Raw genomic sequence first — 9,637 nt, forward strand, 5'->3', positions numbered from 1 at the left:
AAACAACCCTCAGTATATTACATAACGTACATGGAACACAATGACTAAGCCAGAAACTCAAGGATCAATTTATACATTTCTTAAAAAAATTAAAATTTACAGTGTATAAAATGAAAAAAAAAATAATATTATAATGTTAATAAAAATAGAGTTCTTAAATCTTTAAACTAAAATCTCAAGAATTAAAAAAAAAAAAAAAAATTACATATATTTATAATAATTTATATTATAGCATCTACTTACTCAATAATAATATTACCTATACAATATACTGAAGAAATAGTGTCATCTTTCCTTCATGAAAGATTTTAATCTACTTTGACGAAACTTATTATAACTAATATTTAATGATAAAAGATAATTAATTAACGTGATTTGTATAAACGATTTATTGTAATACCATGTCTGCAATAGCATTGGAAGCTTAGTAAATGTTTTGTATGAAAACCAATAATAAACTAAATATTAATACTTTTGTGTTTGCCTTCTCAAGCAGTTAATCCCAAATGATAATTTTCTTGTAGTAAATTAATATTTGTAATATTTTAATTTACACTATAATACTATGTATCTAGATTACATTTATTTCACTATTCAATAATAATTAATCAAGTGTATCGAGTTAATATGACACGTCAAATGATGTGTATTAAATACTTTATCGATTATGAAAATTAAATCCGGAGTGTAGTTAAGTAGAGAGTGTTGTACGTTTAAGTGTATTTGAAAAATATTGCAAAACGTTTGTATTTATTAAAAAATGCGATTCAAATTGTTTGTTAAAGTAGTGTCAAAAGAAACGTACCGAAATTTTCAATACATTTGAGCAAATACTGATATCGGTTTTTTAATTTAATTGCATAATATTCATATAATTATCAATTATCGTATAATTGAGTTGACGTTGTTTTTTCTCCTCAAATATTAATTTCTTGTCTTAGTTTTTTGTAATTTTCGAGAATAAATTATAAAATTCAATGCACGTTGACGAAAACTAAACTAAGGTCTTTTCGCTATGTGTCATGTGTATGCAGTGAATATGATACATTGATACAATTGTAGAGGTTAGATGTTATTCCACATATGTATAATATATATTATAATAGTAAAATCATACTTCAACGGCGAAGAAAAGGAGAAATCGACTAATATACACTGATTTCATTGGACCATAAAGGATCTTCATTAACCCAACTACAAATCACGTTTCGTGAGCATTAGTGTGTGCTAATGTTCTATTGTGGAATTTAATTTTCAGTTCATTCCACTAAACACGTGCAAACTTCAAGGTGTCTTATTATAATTTATCAGAATTCGAAAATAACAAAATATTAAACTGTGTGTACACGTGGGGCACGTGTCTGAATATCCATCGAAGGTCTTGCTATTATTTTTCCTGGGTAATTTATAACATTATAAATAAATAACGTTTGAAGAAAAAAAAAGGAGCGACTATAAAAATGTATTATATTATAAAATATATAGTAAGAGAGAGTAGATATAAAATAAATCGAACAATAAGCGTTTTATTTCATAGTTTTACCTAAGTATTACCGATCAGTTGGTAATGAATTCTAGGTATAAGAATTGACATAATCCGGCCATTATTATACCACAATCGCAAATGCAATTTCCTACTAATCATTTTTACTTTATTTTTGTTTTGAGTGAAAATTATCTTAACATATAATAATAAATACACGTGTACGTAAAAACACTTCATAAATAAATAATGAAAAAAGTATAATTAAGTGTTTTATGACCTTGAAAGATAGGTTTAGAGGTATATATTATGTTATTAATTAATTTTCAGGTATCTAAATATCATGATATGTCATTTATTTATTTATAAATATGAATCAGAAGTTGATGACCTTAAAAATAATAAAAAATGACCAAAAAATTACAAATATTAGTTTTATATTAATAAAAATACATTTTTTTTTTAAATATTTTACTCTATTTTACTATAAAATTCAAAATATGACATAAAAATGACAAAAATGTCCTTAAAATAGGAAAATTAAAAAATTAAAATTTTTTGTTTTATAAATTTATCAAAGCTTATACAAATTATTTAAAAATCAAAATCATTGCATTGTACAATTAGAGTGAATTTTATGTTATCGAAAGTAAATGGACGATGATTATCTGTTAATAAATATTTATATTTGGAAAAACTTCTCTCCACATCTACTGTAGTGATCTGAAATGGACTAGTGTGTAATCAGTAAAAATTACTAAAAATGTAGAAAAATGACCTAAAAATGTCAAAAAATGACTTCAAAAGTAATAAACTCCAAAAAGTGCAAAAAAATACAAAATTAAAATTAGTTATTCAGATTCACATGTTTAGGAGACAGATTTTTGGCCAGGAGAGTATCATCTAAAAAGTTCCAAAAAAAAAAATGCAAAATGCATCAACTTCCGAGCCCTATTTAAAAATAATGTTATTATACATATTAAGTTATAAAATATACTATATTGGTCTTAATAAAATTTGAATTCAAAATAATTTCGGTAATTTTAATGTCATTATTTTTCAGTTTACAAAATGTATTCTTAATAAACAATAATAGAAAAATATGCTGTTTTATTTTATTCAATTTGTAGATGTTAATGGCAACCGATATAAACGATTACAAACAAAATATGCGTTGTTTTAGAATTTTTCACGGATACAATTATGGTAAACTCATCCTTTCCTCGAATTGACAAAAATTACAAACGATAAATGTTAAAAAATTAATGTATTTTTTTTTTATCAAGTTTAAATTAAAAGAAAAGTAACATTGTTCAAATTCGAAAATTTACAGTTGAAGCGTAGATCGCACATGGGTTCCGATGATTTTACATTTTGTTGTATTGTGATACATACAACTAAGGAGTATAGTATAATATTAGATTATTACGTATAAATATCAAGATTGAACGAATTTTTGCCTCCGTATGATTGATACTTCAACGTGTTAGAAAAAATTAAATAAGATTCGGTACTTTGATCTAATGTGAAATACACACCATTTATATATCACCGTTTTTCAAAAATGGAACTTTCCGTTTACCACCAGTATAATAATATATATTTCTATATTTAACCATTACAAATTTAAGTTATTTTAATTTGGTTACTTCTTATTGTAAGAATTCAAATATTTTATTATAGACCACCTAATACCTATTATATGTTCACAATAGTGTCTTTTCTCTATTAATAGAAAAGAAAGGAGAGATTACGTTCGCAATATATGTGAAAATACTGATAATTAAGATAAAGTTTTGCCATAAAGTTTAATATTTTATCGATTTTACGAAACTTATTACATTTTAATTTGTATTGAAGTTTGTGAGAAAAGCGTACATTCAACACAATGAAAAATATGATAAAGAGTAATCGTGGTAAAAAGCAGTTGATTTTAAATTTCAAATCGGTTCGTCTAGTAGAAAATTTATTTTTTGGCGATGTACAACTAAAAAATGTACAGCAAAAGGTTATACAAAAAAAATAATAGAATTATTAACAATAAAAATACGCCAAAGCACAATTTTGATGAATATTTTAGCAAAACATTGAAAAAGCAAATAATGAATACATTATGTAAAAGAAAATATATTGAAAATATAAGTGTACGATTAAAAAAAAAATATTCTAACTGAAATTGCATAAAATAATAAACCATCAAATAACACCATTTACATTATAAATAGGATCAGCAAAAATATCTTTAAAAATAAACGCAAAATTCTACTTATATAGCTGATGCTCATAACGTAATAAATTAATTGATGCGAAAACCAAACAAAATTAAAATTTTTTATTGATAAATGATGAGAAAGAAACTATAATAATATTTTTATGTGAAACGAGTTTTAGATTTTTATCAAAAAATGATGGTACGAATTTTACGGTTTCGATATGAACGGAACTTTCGATTATTGATTTTGTTTTTTTTCCCCCAATTTTTTTCTATTCATAGATATCTTAATGGTTATTACGTTCCATTAGTTTTTTACTTATTGCCAAAGAAGTGTAAACAAAAGTATATTTATGTTATTCGTCCAATAAGCTCAAAAAGTGCAAAGAATTGGGGTTAATTTTTTCTCCCCTTAAAATAACTGTTGACTTTGAAAGGGCTTAATGCAGTTTCTGAAATGTGGTCGTAAACTAATATTTCAAGATGTCAGTTTTATTTAACCTAATTTTGGTACCGTAAAACACAAGAAATTGGTTTATCGAGTGTATACAAAGATGAGTTATCTGACATTGGTAAATGGTTACATAATATATTTGGCTTATTATTTCTAAATCCGAAAGACATAAGTGATTGTTTCGTCGACAAATTTATGAGCGAATGTCCGATTGATGAGAAACTACAAACATTTGCCGACTATTTTTTAGAAACATATTTTCGAAGATTTTATTTATATTCCGGAATTTTGGGCACTTCCATCTTCTGAACTTACACGCACAATAAACGCTTGTAAGTAATTTCATGCACGTTTAAAAAATACTTTTTATCGAAATTCGCTACTTATTTTACAACACTTAAATGTTTAATCAAATAAGTATGAACTGATGTTTATTGCAAATTAAGAAGTATCGGTGAATCAAAAACATCGTGAAATCAAATTTTAAACCGTCAATAAAAGTGTTTAATTGATCAATATGAAAGGGGAAAGTATGTCAATATATGTTTGTAACATCCCTATCGTATTACTATAACAAAATAAATGAAATTTATGATAAAATGCAATTTTAAATGATTTTAAAATCAATATTATTTATTTTTGACTTAATTTTGTATAACTTACAGACGTCATATTGACTTTATTTCTGTAATAATATTATACAATATTTTATATTTTTATGTATGCAAAGAGGAGTGTTTTTTTTATATATATATTTAGTTAATAATCGATTACTTATTACTTATTTTTATTTTTAAATCATTGAAAATTATTAATAACTTAACATGTTCCCATAGTAAGGAGTTATCAAAATATAAAAATTGAAATTTTTGGTGGCGGAAAAGGGAAACGTATATTATTGTGCTGGTGGTAAATGGAAAGGTTGATATTTGAGGAAAAGTGGATTACCGGAAATAATCGCTGAACACGAGTTTAATCTTCGATCTCGACTGCAGAATGTTATACATAATACGTAAAAATTGTATAAAATTCCAATGTGACATTGCTAGCATTTAGAATGCAGGTTTTTTTTCAAAATTAAATAATAGCTGTTTTTATACGTCTTATAGTACAGTACATATATTGCAGTATTGAGTATTGATGTTAAATAATTGTGTAAATATTCGATAAATTATTATTATTATTATTATTATTATTATTATTGTTGTTGTTATTTAGAATCAAACATATATATATATATATATAACAACGTGATTCAAATTAACAAAATACAAATTAACGCAATGCCGTGTTCATCATTTAATATACTGTATTAAAGTAAAAAAAAAAAAAAAAACAATTGGGTTTTACACAAATAGTACTTAAAAATAGGCAATCTTCAAGTTTTTAATGTCTTTTAATCCAAAATATTCGTATGTGAATAACCGTTATAAAATATTTACCGAAAATATTTTGTAATAAACAATACTATTATTAATAATAAAATTGTTGTTTATCGATAAACGAGAGTGACAAATAAAAACAAAACAGTTTGCAAATTATTTGATCAAATATTGAAACAAACAGTTGAGTACCTATATTATGCATTAGTATTTGTATACCTACAAACACACCCTCTCTTCTATTTCAGCCTTTAAATGGTATGAATGTATGATTTACTACACTAATTGAATACCTACTTAATAAAAATGAACGATTAAACTTTTAAAATATTCAAAACTTTTATTGTTCTATATAGGCGGGCATTTCAATTTTTTAGTTATACAGTAACAATTATTATTGTAATTTTTATATTCGTTCTATACCGATACTAGAGTTGTGCATGGAATACTGTAATAATAGTGGACCTTTTAAAATTTATTTTCCCGAGCTTATTTTGTTGATGATATTATTCATTTTCTTAAACATAGGTAAAAATAAACGGTTTTAGGTACTTTCAATTCAATTTTACGTTACACGCCCCATATTTATTTATTTTCATTTATTGGTTTATTAAATGAATAATACAATTTCACTTCTATACATAAAATACTTAAGATTTTATTTTTAGTTTAGATGTGTAGGTACAAATCATTATGTTTGGTTTTCAAGAAAAAACGTCGAAATATTCAATAAAACAGATTAATAATGTCTTCTTTTTCAGTATCATAATTTATAATATACCAGAAAAAAACTCTTCCATATTATCGGGAAGTTTATTTCTCTACAGTCTACACAATAGTAATAGATGTGATGAATTTCTATACATTTTTCTAACGTAACGATTTTGATTAAATAACACCTTCGCCTCCGCAAAAACATGTTCTATTTTAGTGTTTATTTTGTTAGACTGTTAAAGTATGATATTTTTATACTTTTAACAAAAGTGACCACATCAGTAAACAGTTATTTGTAATTCTATCATAAACTTTTTTTATTTTCTATTTGTTAAGTCCTACGTAAATACTTATGTTTAAATTTTTTTATGGGTACCAACATAGTCAATAAGTATATGAGCATGTGAAGTTCTTTTATTTAAAAAATAATATATTCGTATTGCATAAGTTTAATATATTATATTTACCTTTACAACATTGACGTGAGAAAAAGTCAACGTATGAAAATGAAAAAGTAGCTTTAACAAAAGCTGGTTGTATATTGTAATATTTATAACAGGCTATATACAGTTCGGAAATATATATATATATTCGACAGAAAAACAAATATTACTTATCTGAACTTATGATTAAAACTTTTTTACATGGAAAATGTTTGGTGTTAAAATACAATATCATATCAAGTAAAATTTTAATATTGAGGTTTTTACGGTTTTCACAGTTTTCGTGGTTATTTATAGTTGTATAATCAGTAAATCGTTTTCTAATATAGTTGTTATACTTGCATAATATAATGTACATTATATAATATTTTTTTATCCAACATCAAAGTGTTATATAATCTTATTTCATTAATCCATGAAAAGTTCACGTTTGCTTATAACTTGTACACAAATAATATAATAAATAATAAAAACAAACAAACTCAGTTCGAATGCACGACAATAGTGGTCGTGGAGGACACTGAAATCCTGTTCGATCCATCACTTTATCACATCAGTATTTAGTATCAATTTACTCACTCTTAGCAAACATAGTGTCCACAGGTTAGATCAAAAAACTTAATTGTGAAGTACATGCATGGAACTTATGAAAAACGACCAACAGCACCACCGAATGACTCCGTTGGCGACTATATAGTCAGAAAAATAATGGTTTGGCTATATAGTCTAGCTACATTTTGTATTGTAAGGTACATAACTAAATGACATTGTAATGGACGATACATTATCGTCACATTTGATAAAGGTTTTTGAGCAAAGTAATTTTCTTATAATTTATAACATGTTTGTACTCGCTACGGTTTTTAAAATTACTTAAAACCTCTAAAAAAAAAAAAAATAATATTTTTAAATTTAATAAAATATTATATACTTGATTTTGAATTAAAACGTATAACTTGAGATTATAAAAAAATGAAACTAAAATCTAACAAAATATTTGAAATTTTGAAAGTTCTATAATACAGAGATTTTTGAGTCTGTTATGTTAAACATTTTTTAATTTAATAATAATTTAACTATACAATACAAAAGATGTTAATTTTGTGATTCAATAGGTTTATTGAAAAGTATTCTAGAATAATGCGAAAATTATTTCACAAATAATAAATGTTAGGTTCTTATCAGTTTCTTATTTTAGTAATCGTACATAATGATTTTAAAAAAATCATTGGACATTTTTAAAAATAATACATTTGCAAGTCTATATTATATTTCAGTTTAGAAAAGTTTTACCTATGTATTTTTATAGAACTTTTGGAGTCATCTTTAAAACTGTAAAATATTTTACATTTTTATAGTTATAAAATAAAAAAATAAAAATAATTATTTTGTCAATTATTGAGGTTAACAATAAAAATAATATTTTAATTACAAAGGTCTCCTGTGCTTTTATCGAAAAAAAGTTATCTATAAATTGGTAGTTGGTAATTTTTTGTTTCAGAACGAGCTTCTGGTATAAATTCAATAAAATCGAAAAGTTTTTAATGTTTTTAGTTATAGTTTTTTGCATGCTACGTATTGGTAAATTGTATTTATGTATTATTATTAATAAAAAATAGAAACCAATTACGTAATTAAAATATTAAAATATGAATAATTAATATAATTAACCTTTTTTTTTATACATATATATTTATATTTTTTTTTAAATACGGTCTATAACACAGATTCGGTTTTAATAAAATTATCGCAATTTTTTTAATATGTCTAGTAAAAATATATTAATTTTTATTTTTCGATTGATTTTGTTTGAAAATCGAACTGCTTAATTTTATCATGCCAAGCAATACTGGTGTAATACATTTAAGTATATTAAATAAATAATAATTAGGTACGTAACTTATACTGTTACTAAACTATTTACCGATAATTAGGTTTCCGATTTAATTTCGTACGATGACTGCCAAATAGAAGCTCTAATTTCTCTGAACTCTATAATATATTAAATTGATTATTCACTGCGAATAATCGTTTAATTACTGATTGAGCAAATGAGTTATAAATGTTATACTGTAGAGCTTTATTATCCTCTGCAGCTGTGAGTTCCCAAAACATTATGGCATAGGTTTTTGTGGAGTTCACGTGTTTATAATGCTATAATACACTATATTATAATATATCATTATATTATGTAATAATTAATAGCTAAATTGTTGCAATATATAAATAATTTAGTTTTATTTTGATCTCGATATTGATTTGAATTTCTAATACGATAACGTAGTATATGGTACGATTGTAAGTAAGACATATTTTATCGTCGTCTGCACTGTTCGATGTCTGATGTGAACTGCTCCGAGACGACTAAAACACATAAACAAATAAGTTTCATGATTCTTACTCTATTGTATAACAGTATAGTACCTGAATTGACGATGCGATTGAAACATTGAAACATACTATTTCGCCAGTATTGTGTATTACAAATAATTTATAATGCAAACTTTGCTGTCAATGTAATAATATTGACAATTATTGTACTTTTGAACTTTGAGGGTCTCGATGATGTACGGATCATTTAATACCAGTGGAACACAGATATGACGGAGATGGGATTAGTTACCATAAGATCCAAGAGTTTTTCATTCCACACAATGCACGAATTTTGTAATAATACATTTCACTAATTAAGAACTGAAAACTTGAAAGTACATTGCACATATTGTATTAGTATAAGGCTTAACGCCTCACTAAATACAATTGATAAGTACGATGAATTCAGCATGTTATATTGTAAGCATATGTTTTTAGTTTAAGGAGCTAAATTCTAAAAAAACATTAACGAAGAGACACATTGGTACTTACTGCTCAATTTTTATTTTATTACAGCAATACACAACAATTACCTAACTAATATTTATATTATATTATTAAATGTACATATTGTTA

The sequence above is a fragment of the Melanaphis sacchari genome, unplaced genomic scaffold, assembly GCF_002803265.2.
Source record: "Melanaphis sacchari strain LSU unplaced genomic scaffold, SCAv2.0 Contig19_pilon_pilon, whole genome shotgun sequence".
Taxonomy (NCBI): Eukaryota; Metazoa; Arthropoda; class Insecta; order Hemiptera; family Aphididae; genus Melanaphis; species Melanaphis sacchari.